Genomic DNA, 13,847 nt, shown 5'->3' with positions numbered 1-13,847 from the left:
CTCATGCACTATTGAACAGCTCAGTGAGCAGCACAATGCTCAAGAGCTGTGGGTCAGCATCAGTGAACTCAAGAATCCACAGTGAGAGGCTTTCATGATTTATTACTGTTGCCTATGAGGGCTAACCTTTCTTGTAAAGTGTCAAAAAAAAATTCTTTCTAACATGCTATTTCACTGGCCACAACTTAGTAAATATGGTTTACTTGCATCTTACAGTATAGCCTTTAGAGAATGTTTCTTTTTTTTTTTTGTCTTTTTCGTGACCGGCACTCAGCCAGTAAGTGTACCGGCCATTCCTATATAGGATCCGAACCCGCGGTGGGAGCGTCGCCGCGCTCCCAGCACGGCACTCTCCCGAGTGCGCCACGGGCTCGGCCCTAGGGAATGTTTCTTTAAAGCAAAATACACCTTATCTATTTTAAATACTTTCCCCCAAATCTGTACTATAATTATTGTGCTTACACACACACACACACACACACACACACACACACACACACACACACACACACACACACACACACACACACACACACACACACACACACACACACTCTCTCTCTCTCTCTCTCTTTTGGGCAGCTGGTTGGTTTGGGGATCTGAACCTGTGACCTTGGGTTATAAGTCTGCACTGTAACCAACTGAGCTAACTGGCCAGCCCCACTGTGCTTATATTAACACTCCAAGCAAGGAGACAACTTGAGCCACACAATATAACGTTTTAATTAAGGTCCCAAGTGTTCTCTCTTTTCCAATTAGGGTTTTTAAAAGTGAAAGATGACTCAATTTCTGATTGCTAGCAAATATAGAGCTAAAATGGCCATGTTTGACTCACCATACAATGCAAATAAAATCTAAATTATCTGCAAAAGGGCATAATAACAGCTTTGACCTAAAACTTATTTTGGCTATCAACTAAAGAGATTATGGCTTTTTGGTTACACTTTTTTATTTATCAGTAAAAACACTACCTTTCTCTATTCCTCCTATTGAAACACAATGGTCATCTAATTATAAGACCTCAAAATGTTTAGCTACCAAGGAGTCATCTGTACATTAAATTTATACATGAGTTTAATATTAATGGTAAAATGTATGATGCGGATCTGCATTATGTACTCAAACCCGAGTTGAGTCCCTCAGTAATGTAATCTGAGGCAAGCTATCTTTTCTAAAACTGTTTTATAACCTATAAAATTGAGATAAACTTTAACCCATAGGGTGGTTGTTAGGATTTAATAATATTTATTAAACACCCATCAGGGTCTGAAACAATGTAAAAGTTTAACAATACTTCTCTTTCCCCCATTTTCTTCCTTGTAAAAATGTTTTGATTACAGGTCAGAACACAAAATTTAATTCCTGATGATACAAGGAAGTATTCTGGATTTGGGCTGAACTGAAGTAAGCTATTTCTAGAAAGGCAATACCTTTCTCTCATTATTCCCTCACATTTTCACATTCAGGTCTTTAATTTCAGGTAATACAAGCACTTGATGTGTTTGCAAGATAAAGAGCCAAAGAACCCACAAAACAGAAAATGTTCAATTTTGCAACTTTATTAAAAATAAATATATAATTAAACAAATCACAACTTTATAAATTAAAGTTGATTAGGATTAAGGGGAACCTGGGAATAAGAAGATCTGGTACAGTGAGGTCTCAGCATCTTTTCCTAAATGGAAGCACATATAAGGTAGAGTAGGGAAGGGGAAAAAAACAACAGACCCAAGCTGGCAGCTGCTTCTCCCAGGACCTTTCTTCCGCCTTCCCACACAACAGCCTGAGAGCTCTCTTGAACCTGCACAACAAATGGGCAAGTCCCCTCCCCCCCCAGCACAGCCACGTCCTAGGCTCCATCTCTATTCAGCCAGGTGCCACTTACAAGGTTTCCATCTTAGGGCTTTCCTTTAAAGTCCATACCTTCCTTTTGTCAGTGCTCTTACTCCTCCGCATTTAACTATTCCCTCCACCTTCCTGCCAGCTCCATCCCTCACTTCTTACCAGAACGTTATTCATCAAGAGAGAACCATGCCATGCAGATGCCTCAGCTACACTACTTAAATCATGTTGCTTCATCACAGGTAAGCACCGTTTATTTTACCCATTTCCCCCTCACATCTTATACATTTCACAAATTTGCTCCTCTCCATCTCAAAACCTTTTGACTCTGCCCCTGACAAGTTACCTTGCTATCTCCCCAGTGAAGACCTTAGACATGTATTTTGAATCCCATCATCTACCCTATTCTCCTTTTCTCTAATTTAATTTTACAGTTACCTATTCTGCAGCCAATGTGGGAAACAGAGGAGCCTCACGAAAAAGTGAATGTCAGCAGATTCAAAGAGGAGAGAAAGGATTAAGGAACTGTATGGAAAGTGAAAGAAAATGGTCAGGGCCCCTCAGGTGTTCAGAATCTTGCCAAGCATTTGACATAAATATGCACGTGCGCCCAGGTGTTCCTTGGTTATTGTCTAATGTAATTGTGCACGTGCACCCGGTGTCCTGGGTTATGGACTTAAGTATAAAGGACGAGTGGCTCTGATCCACGGTGCCCCCACCCCAGGGATGCCGCTACTGTTGCTGCCAGTGCCCCAGGGATGCTGCTACTGTTGCTGCCAGTGCCCCAGGGATGCCACCACCGTGTGGACCTGTGTGTGAGGAGTCTGGTGACCCAGTCTATACAATGGGTTTGAAGGGTCTGAGCCCTAGCCCTGACAAAACAAATGGAAACTTAGTATAACTAAAACTACGTAAACATTTTGGCTTTAGTTGTGAATTGCTTTAACAATACAATTGGCATAGTCGCCTAGCGCCTAGCATTACAGGAACTTAAGGGGAATGCTACATACTTCCATTATTAACACTTATTTACCTTCCTCTCTGCCCTATAATCTTTCTTTCTCATAACTTGCAGAGACCAGAATGTCAAATGCTAATACCTGCCACATCCAATGATCTTCCTGACTTTTTCTCACAGATTCCCCTAACAATACAAGGCATTGCTGATCTCTTACCTATCTCACAAGCTATTTTCCTTTTGGTTCCCATCATTCTACTCTACCTAGGTTCTCTAAGAATTCAGTCAGCAAATATTTACTGAATGCCCAGCTTGTTTAAACTGCTATGCTAAAGGTTTAGAATTAGTCAGAAAACAGGAAAACGATGTAAGATTCTCAGGCCCCACTCCAGAATCTGTTTATAGGTGACTGTATGCACACTCAAGTTCGGTCTGATAAGAGGGGATGCTTTCTCTTTAGTCTCAATAATTTGAGATTTGATTTCTACAGCAGCTTCCTTCCATATAAAATACAATACTGTGCAAATAGCCCAAGGGAGTATGCATGTGTATCTGCCACAAATGTTTAAATGTTAAATGTCTAAAATGTTAATTCATATTTATTGTGGTAAAATATGATTTACCATTTTAAAGTGTACAGTTCAGTGGTATTAAGTACATTCACTATGCAGCTATCACCACTATCCAGCTCCAGAGCTCTTTCATCATCCCAAATTGAAACCCTGTACACATTAACTCATTTTTAACTGATAATGATTTTCATGGTTAAATTCATAGCCCCCAGCCCCACTATCTTCTCCTGCTTTCCTACCCAGCTACTATTCCAAGGTTCATCACTAAAATCACCCCCTTACAACCACCCTCAATTCCCTATCTCCACCCTTCCTGTCACACCTGCAGGGCAAACCCCAATCTTGGTTGAACCAGTCACCCACCTGCTCTTTGCTGTTCTTGTAACAGCTGAAGGTTGCTGGCAGAAAACCACACAACTAACTTGGTTGATTGGTTTCACCTTAAACTCATGCCCCCGAGCCACAGTCAAGCATTCAGCAATGCTCAGCAATCCTACCTAGTTTCCCACTGAATTTCTTTCCTGCTGCCCAAGGTGAAGTGTCCATGTCTCCTGAAACCATCCACCACCCCCTCTTCCTTTACTTTAGGTTGCTGGCCTTGCCTCAGACTTCACCAAGAAAACGGAAGTTACCAGAATGAAAACCTTACCTCCAGCTCATAAATCTACTTGCACTTGTGCCCATACTCTCCACCTTCTCCCCTGCTACACTGAAAGTCTTCCAGTTCCCACCAAAGGTAAAAGCCTCCTCTTGTGTTTTGAATTCCTTCTCTTTTCAAGAATTCTGCTCCTTTAGTAGTCTTGTCTCTCTTCTGCACTAGTCTCTCCCTATTAGATATTCTCATTAACCTATTTGAAAACGCTCTTATATCTCCCATCGTTTAAAAAAGCCCTCTTCTGGGGCCGGCCAGTGGCTCACTTGGGAGAGTGTGGTGCTAACACCAAGGCCACGGGTTCGGATCCCATATAGGGATGGCTGGTTAGCTAAATGGGTGAGCATGGTGCTGACAACACCAAGTCAAGGGTTAAGATCCCCTTACTGGTCATCTTTAAAAAAAAAAAAAAAGCCCTCTTCTTTGACCCCGCCTCTCTCTCCAACCACTGCTGTTCTGTTCCTCTCCTCACTTTACAGCAACACCTCCCCAGCAAGCCATCTACATTCACCTCATTTCCCAGTCTCTCTTCACGCGTTCTAATCTGGCTTCCATCCCCATATGCCACTAAAAACACCAGTTAAAACAGTCATTCCCACGTTGCCAAATCCAAACGGTCATTTCTCTTTCCTCATTGTTTAACTTCTCAGCAGCATTTAACAGAGGTGACCATTTCCTCTTTCTTTAAAAGGATAAAATACTCTCCCACTTTAATGACAACCATTTCAGTCTCCCTCACCCAACCTCTGATCACTGGAAGCGTATTAGGGCTTGATCTTAAGGCCTATATGATCACAAATGATCTCAGCCAACTCTGTGACATACCATCTGTATGCTAGTGACTCCCAGAATTTATGTCTAGTCTAGACAATTACTCCCAGATAAACGTGAATATTCATTACCTACTTGACTCTCCACTTGGATATCTCACACTATTTAAAAAACACAACAGGGGGCCGGCCTGTGGCTCACTCGGGAGAGTGTGGTGCTGATAACACCAAGGCCACGGGTTCGGATCCCATATAGGGATGGCCGGTTGCTCACTGGGTGAGCGTGGTGCTGACAACACCAAGTCAAGGGTTAAGATCCCCTTACCGGTCATCTTTAAAAAAAAAAAAAAAAAAAACACAACAGGTTTCACATAGAACTCTTGTTACCTACCCCTCCCCTCCCAATCTCTTCCTCTTCCAGTCTTTTCCAATCAGCAAATGGCACCATCAGCCACCCAAGGCTTGAGCCAGAAACCTGAGGCATTTTTTTTAAGGGTCAAAAAGCACCCGCATATCTCAAACTCTAGCACAGGGATTAGACGGATAAATTCAGCATGAAGTAGTAACCACTCGAGCTACTAAAGCCAACTCAATCTGAAGGTATCCTTGATTCCTCCCTCCACAGCCAACCCATTAACCAAATCCTTCTGATTCCACCTCCCAAATACATCTGAATCCTGCCATCTACTTTTCTTCATCTCCACTGCCACTACTTGCCTAAGACGCCATCAATCTTGGGCTGACTACCACAGTAGCTTCCCAACTTCCCTCTCTGCTTCTTCTCTTCCTTTACATAGCAGCCAGTTTTTAAAGAAAAACAAATAATCACTGCCCTAATTAAAACCCTTCAATAAAATCCCCAAATCCCCATATGGCCTAATACAACAGGCCCTGCAGTCTCTCCAATTCATTCATTTCATTCTCCCCTTGGTCACAGGAGCCTTCTTTCTATTCTAACACTCCATCTTCCACATCTTTGCACTAGCTCCCAGGCCTGGAAAGTCTCCCCAGCTTTTCACATGGCTAGCACAAGTTTATGTTTCAAGTCGCAGCTCAAATATCTACTCCTCAGAGAGACTCTCCTTGCCCCTTACTAGCCAAAATAGTCATTCCCAACACTTTTACAGCCACCAGCCACTTCTTATGACTTTTCTTAATCTGAATCTTGATTATTTACTTATTTTCTGTCTTCCTCATTTTATATTACTCCCTTTGAGTGTAGAGATCCTGTCTGTCTTGAATTCCACTAAAGGCCACTTTAAAATAAAGAAGCTACTCTTTCCTTCTAAGCAGGTTTTAGATTTCCCCTCATTTCAAACTTTATTGGATTTTAGTCAAAGATTTTAATTATTTTGGCATTTACCGTGATAAACAAGGGGAGAAAAATGATACATTAAAAAACTCACACCACCCACCCAGTGGTTTAATCTGAACACAGACTGCACACAGGTATTCAACAGTTGCTCCTTACAAAATATTCCAAATGTGGAAGGAAAGAGAAATGTGGACAAATGCTATGATGGTATAATTCTAACATCATCAAAAATATAAGTTTTTTACATTACCATTACAAACCATTCCCCCTAGCAATTACTAAAAACGATGGGATTTAAGAATAAAGAAGGAAATGCACAAAATAAAAAACAATCCTTGCTCCAGAGAAGTTAATGATTTCATCACTACTTTGGTTCTCTCTCATTTTAGTCAGGTCATCTATTCATCACCTACTCTGGATGTTTCTTCCTTTCAACTTTTATCCATTATTTTGTTGTTATTAGGTTTCATGTTTAGAATAACTTGCCCAACCTACTTCCCAAAACCCAAAAGATACGTCCACAATTCAAAATTCAGTAAAAGATCCTTTCTTACAAGGATTTATCACTAGGTCCTTATTTCGGAATCTTTCCTACCCTATTTCTAATTTCTGTATCAATTCTGGATTCAGTGCTATTTTTGTTGCACAGCTGTCTTAAATAAACTAGATGGCCGGGCTACACCTAGAAGTCTGTATTACATAACTTCTCACTAAAGTCACAGGAGACCTAAACCTTCTTTCTGTATGAAAATAATTTCGATAATTTGCTGAACAGCAGTTGGGAAGGGGAAAATAAAAATGAGAATGACGTGAACAATAAAACCGCAGAAACTCAAAATGATATGGACCCCAATTCTCATATTCCAATTCAAAAAAGAGCCAGCAGCACAGTGCAGTGTAAAACAGGATATTCCAAACATTTACCTGTGTCACACTGGAATCACCTGAAGAACTTTGGAGTAACACAGACTCCTAGATATCCAGATTTAGCAGGTACTGGGTAGGCCAGAATTTCAATATTGGAGGGTGTTAGGGACATCAAGAAGTTGGAATTCGGAGGTTAAAACAGATTAACACATTATTAAAAGAACCAGCTGGCCCTGGCCGATGTTAAAAATCTATTTTAAAACATCTCCCCAGTTAATTCTGATGCTCAGATTTGGAAACCATGGGCATAGAGTGAAGAACACGGCTTTTGGGATTCAATGCCAATGTTACCACTTAAAACTGCAAGACTTTGAACAACCAGAAATTCGTAATCTCTATTAGTATTAGTTCCTTCCCTGGTAAATAGATAATAAAATCAACATTACAGGGCTTATATGAGAAACAGGAATTTTATAAAGCACCACGCACAGTTCCTGGCATATAGCAGGTGTTCAATATAAGGTAGGTCTTATTAAAGGATCTGAAACATCCACCATATACACTGGTCTTTATAAACACAAGGACACAAGCTACTGGTGCCACTGCTACTTTTATCCATTAGAAATTAACTACTGACTTTCCATCTCTCTGGACTCCTAGGGCTTTACCAACCTTTTTTCAATTTAAAACAGTTACCCCTCCCCCCATCTCTAACACAGAGCTAGTACCCAACCGATGAACACTTCAATGGTTCTAAGGAAACTGCAGTTGCTTTTTTAAGAGAGAAAGGAAAAGTCTCCGAGTGTTTTTAAAAGCGAGTTTAATTTTCAGTTCAGGGTTCTGAAAACTTTTAATTTACTACAACTTCAGGTAAAATGAAAGCTAACAAGAAGTTTCAAATTACTGAAACCCGTCACATTCCAACAATTGACAACTAAATAAATGTTTCTCCAGGATTGCTTTCATAATACAACTATCTAAAAAATAAAACGTAGGGTATTCTATAGAGAATCGTGTTACTGGAAGATAGACACTATCCTCGACTCGTGTTTTAGCTTTTTTTTTTTTTCCATTTTGTAACCTGGTTTGACTCTACTCTCAATAACTGGAAAAGGATGAAGGTAGAGCCTCAATGCCCTGTCCCCAGCCGGGATAGGGAAGACAAAGCCATCCAGTTTCAGGTCGTAGGAGAGAAGATGACAGTAACTCCTCACCTCCAATTTTGACGGGAGGATGTGGGGTCAGCGAGGGAAGCCATCAGCCGCGAGGCCTGACCCCCGGCCCGCTTCTTCCCTCATAAAAAAGTGGGGGGCTGGCCTGTTAGCTCAGTCGGTTAGAGCGCGATGTTGTAACACCGAGGTCGAGGGTTCCGATCCCCGTACCGGCCAGCCGCCAAAAGAAAGAATGGGAACAAAAGTGGGAATAAGCAGGATGCCGGCCCCAGCCCCTTCCCGCTCCGAACCGGTGGCTCGTCTTTTGGGTCTGGGGGCGTGGGGAAGAAGGCTGCGAGACACCCGGCCTCGGCAATACGGCCCGGTCTCCAGAATTCAGCACCCCGCTCGGGGCTCGCCCGGGCTGGCGAGTCTTCCACGGAGGGCGCCGCCCGCGCCGCGAGGGAAGATGGCGCCCGCCGAGCAACTGCGCCACCAGTCCTGGCGACGGGCCAGGCCCAGCGCCATCTTAGCGCCTTCCAACCGCCTCCCCCTACCCCCAACCGCCCCGAGATTCCGCATTCGGGGTGACTCGGGGGGCGCGAACCGCGTCGGGCCAGAGCGCTCTCGGCCAAAAAAGCGCCGCCACAGCCTCTCGACTCCTCCGGCCCTCGGAGCGGGCAGCGCGGGCCTGGCAGGAGAACCCGGCTGCACCGCGGGTCCTCCGCGAGGCTCGGGGACTCGGCCGGGCCCGGCCGCGTGTCCTCGGCGGTGCATCGGATCCAGGAAGCGAGGACCCCGGGAAGGGGCAGGCCCGCCGGCAGGTGCGCGCCGCCACCGCGGGCTCGGGCCGGGGCCGCAGCCGGGTCGGGGCCGCAAAGGGAACAGGGCCGGGGCGGGCGGCCGGCCGGGCATGAGCTCTCCCCGCCGCGGCCGCCTGCAGATGCGGCGGGGAGGAGGAAGCCGGGATGAAAAATAAACCTCGTCCCCGCCGCCTCCCTCCCCACCCTTTCCCTCCCCCTCCCAGACGCAGGGTCCATTTTGCCGAGAAGAAAGAAAATGCGATTCACACCCAAGAGCTTCCGAGAGAGAAAAGAAACGAGGGGGGGAAACCAGAGGGGAGGAGATTGGAAAAGCTTATTTTTCTTCCTCGCCCGCCGTCACTCCAGGCCCTCCCTGCCCCCTGCTCGCGGCACCGCCGCGCCGTCCTTCCCTCACCGATCCCCGCTCCCTCCTTCCCGGCTCCCGGCGGCTCCGGGGGGCGGAAAACACACTCACACTCGCGCACACAACTAATTTTAAACCGGCTCAATCAATGAGTCATTAAAAGGCTTCCCTCCCCTCCCTTCCCCACCACCAACCGCCACGCCACCCCCCTTCCCGGGCTCTCCCTCTCCCCGCTCCAGAAATTTGCATCCGAGGAAAAGAAAAAAGAAAGGCGCCGGGGCCCCCACCCCTCCGAGGCGCCCCCAGCCCGGCCCCGCCGCCCCCAGCCCGCCCGCGCCCCCGCCCGAGACACTGAACTTGGTCTTCCTGGGGCCCCGGCGGCGCTAGGAAAGGCATAAACACTCGATTCCCCTTTTCTCCGTGTCCATTAAACATCCACCCACCACTACCATCACCCACCCACAAACCCACCCCCCCCCAAAAAAAAACACAGCCTTAGCCAATAGCTCTCTGGGCTGAAACCTAATATCCTGGTTTTGGCAACTCGGTGTTTAATTTGCTCCTCTTTCTTTTCTGTCTGTCTGGAGATAGATCTCCAGCCCCCCCTCCCTCGCTTTTCCCCTCCCCGAAGGAAAGGGGCAGAGGAAGGAGGTTGTGTGCTTTTTTTTTTTTCTCCTTGAAATTTTTATCACAAAATTATAATACACTCAAAGGGAAACTCACCGTCATGAAAAAGCAGTGCCTTGTCAACGGGGTTTCTGCGCCATCGCACCAGGGGCGGCGGCGGCAGCGGCGGCGGGCGCGGGGCGCGGGGCGCGGGCGCGGGAGCTCCCGGCCGAGCGGCGCCGGCCACACGCGCTCCGCTCTCTCTCTCGCTCACCCCCGCGCCGGGCGGCGGGCGCCCGCTCCCCGCGCCCGCCCGGCCTTCATGCTCTGCGCCCGGGCAAACCGCTCGCCTGCTCGTCTACCTCCAAACTTCGGTTCTCGCCTGGCAAAAAATATGGAGATTAGAATTTTTCTAATTAAAAAAAAATTTTTTTTAAATCAAGCTCTAACGCTGTTAATTCCTGTTTCCTTTGGATACTTTTTAACTTCAGAAATGTATTGGTTTATTCAAGAAACAGGTTTATTTGGCTTTTTTTTCTTTTATTAAGATCTACGAGATGCGTGCTAATTCTCCGCAGGCGCCCTGCACACACACACACACACACACACACACACTCACACACACACACACACACACACTCACACTCCAGTTTTAGCTTGACACGGGGGGGGGGGAGATAAAAACAAAAAACGCAGTATTTGCTTAGAACACTAATTAGAACAATCCTCAGTAAATACTTTTTTGTATATGTTTAAAAACGAAAACATCACTTTTAACTTAGTTATTTGGCAAATAACTGGTTTATTCTAACTTTCAAAGGTACTGAGCTTTACTTGGCGACACCCTCTTCTTCCATTCCAAAACGATGTGAAACCTTTTCTGTGAAAACTGTATGTCAACATTAAAAAGGAAAACAAAACAAAACTTTAGCGGCTAAGATGAAGGTGAGGAGCTGAGTAAATCACTCTCAAAACATTCCATTTCTACTGCCTTCTCTTTATGTAGATAACTTTTATCTCCATATTTGTTGAATTTTCATTACATAACTTCCATTCTTAAAAAGGGAGCTACCCTTTAACACTCTTTGGTCTAAGTATAATCACCACCCGTTTTTAATCTCAAATCTCACATTGTTGAGACTTCTCCATTAATCATCTAGTATCCAGAGTGTTTAAATAAATGTTAATTATGATAGCATCGAGTGGGAATGGGTGCCTTGGTAGGCTAGGTTAACTACCAGTGCACACAAAATATAGTGGGGGTTTTGTTGTTGTCTTTTATTTTCAATAAACATCAAGAATAGGTTAAGATGAATTGTACAAGAATGTTATTCAGGATTTTAAAAAATACATATGTAAGCATCAGAAATGTTTTAAAATTATTTGTAATGCATATAGCAGTGGGGTCCTACGGATAAACAGAATGCTCAAACCCACGTCCCCAGATATTTTGTGAGTTCTAAATAAAATTATCCTTAAATTTAAGTTATTTAAGTGAAATTATTGGTTGGTTTCTATATCCTCTTAGCATTAAAAAACTTAATGGTAGTGCACCTTGCTTGCTTATATAAGACTACTGTAACTATACTACATTGCGCAAAATAAATGTGTCAAGGCTAGCATACAATGTTGTCATATTCTACATTGAAGGTCCTTTTTAAAACAAACCATATCTTGTTCTAGTAACTGCCACTCTTTCATAATGTATGCTTTGTATTTAAACATGCCTTAAAAATACACTCAGTGATTTAGTATCACATAGTATCATTGAGGTGTTTTCTCAGAAGATGTTTTGCTTCAAATTCAGCCAAGGCCTTCCTGGAACAATAGTCTTTGCATGAATTAGCATATTCCTCCCCACTGGTTGGTTAGACCAACCAGTTTTCTAATTGGCTTGGGAAATTTTTAAACATGTTTTAAAGTGCCTTTGGATTGGCTGCAATTTAATTATAATACCCATTTCGAAGAATTACATTTCAAAAGACTCCATGGATTATTCATTGCAATTAGGGTCTACCAAGCAAGTTTTACAGCTGTTGCTCCACAGCTCCAATGAAATATTAATGGATTTCAGAAAGATTTCCTCCCAAGTCAGCCAAAACCTTAAGGAAACACAAAATCTGACTTTAAAAGATGACCTACCAAAGTTGAATTTATGTAGATTCATTAAGAGTCTAGGGCATTCCAGGTTTTTTAGAGAATGATTATATATAAGAGCATTGACATTTATTGAGGGCCTACTAAGTGCCACCATGCATTATGCATTATATACATTATCACATGAACCTTCATCCAAGGTTCATGGATAAGGTTTAGTTATCCTGATTTTGCCGATGAGGCTCCCCAGTGGTTTCAGTAATTTGCCTGGGGTCATCAATCTAACAAGAGCTGATGGGAGAACCTGAGTCTGGTTGACTCCAAAACTCACCCTTTGTTAGGCCTGAAAAGGATCTTGGGAACAAGCAATCTTTGCTGTTTCACTGCAAACATTAGCGTCCAGTGGTGTGGCACAGGCTGAGGGACCACGCTTTAATTAGTGAAGATCTACTTTGAGAATGCCAGTTGTCAAATCTAATTTTAAATCTGGGGGAGAGGTTTGCAAAATACAGGGACAGTGGTGGGAGAATCTCAGATTCTCCAGGTACCAACAAAATTGTAATCATTTAATAATATGGCAAAACAAAAACAACTTAATTTTTTTCCCCACAGGATTACAAAACAACATTTTAAATAAAGAATATGTCTTTGTGCATAAAATTTTAAATCATATTTATTTACAGACAGGATTTTGGTATCTGAATGGGAAATCTGATTGGGAAACTTTTTAAGATGGAATTTCTCAAAATGGCTTTACTATATGCAAATAACTTTAATTGCATTGTCTACAATTTAATTACATATAGTTAAATAGTCACTCTTATGATTCCCATAATGTATGTGACCTAGAAAGAAGGGCAACTGGAAACAAAAGGAGAGGGAAAAAAATATATATATATATAATTCAAATGTTCTAGCATGTGTTTGGCCCTCCCAATAAACAGGTCCAATATCCATATAACAGTGAAAAATGAAAGTGTTTCTTGGGGTTTTTTGTTGTTGTTGTTTTCTTCCTCCAAATGTTCCCCTTGGTTGACTGGCTATTCTCAGAAAGGGAGAATGCAAATGCTGAAGATTAAGTAGTGCGTGACATGCATGACCAGATGTGTCCAGATCACAGAAATACCAAAACATACCAGAGGAGTTAGTAAGCATTCTATAGAGTGTGAAATAAAAACTTAATCTCAATGTACATACATTTATTTGTACCTCTGGGGTGCTTATATTCTGGGTTAAGGTGTACTGGTTCTGTACTCAGACTGACCTGGGTTCAAATTCCATCTTTGTCACTCACCAGGTGTGTGGCTTTGGGCAAGTGCTTTCACCCCTCAGAGCCTTAACTTCCTCATCTATAAGACGGGGATAATTATAGTATCCACCTCTGAGAGTTATTTTAAGGATTCAGGAACTAGTGCAAGTAAAATGTTTAGTATGGTGTCTGAAACATAATGAGAATTCAATACATTCAGTTAACATTATTTTGTCTTATTTTAGTTATGTGTCAGGTTGAGCCATGTTAAATCTTCCCATGTGAATACCTGATGGCAATCTCCTATAATTTAACCTAACATATCTCTCTTATGTTCTCCTGGATAGAAAACTCCTCAGGGCACCATGTCATCATCTCTATCTTTATTTTCTCTAAGGGCCTAGCAGAGTATTTTATATATAGTCAGCTCACAATCAATTCTTTTGGGATAAAGGAAAAATAGCCCAGTCCACAAGAACTGTAAGGATACAAGAAAGGAGTATATCTCTGTCTAGAGACCCACATATTAAGGAGGTAAAGTAAGTCTCCCTAAACCACATAAAACCACTGCCCAATTGATCACAAGGAGCATAGTCTAATG

The 13,847-nt window shown here is 43.2% G+C and overlaps 1 protein-coding gene across 1 annotated transcript in view; it reads right to left on the bottom strand.

Moving 5' to 3' along the window:
* Positions 1-10,102, bottom strand: part of BICRAL (BICRA like chromatin remodeling complex associated protein) — a 61,095-nt gene extending 50,993 nt beyond the window's left edge. Inside the window, exon 1 of the mRNA XM_063097771.1 lies at positions 10,018-10,102. The gene's annotated coding sequence lies outside the window, so the exon portion shown is untranslated. The remainder of the gene's footprint in view (positions 1-10,017) is intronic.
* Positions 10,103-13,847: the final 3,745 nt, after the last annotated feature.

The sequence above is a fragment of the Cynocephalus volans genome, chromosome 5 (assembly GCF_027409185.1).
Source record: "Cynocephalus volans isolate mCynVol1 chromosome 5, mCynVol1.pri, whole genome shotgun sequence".
NCBI lineage: Eukaryota > Metazoa > Chordata > Mammalia > Dermoptera > Cynocephalidae > Cynocephalus > Cynocephalus volans.
The sequence above is the reverse complement of the archived record's forward strand: the minus strand, read 5'-3'. Positions and strand labels throughout refer to the sequence as shown.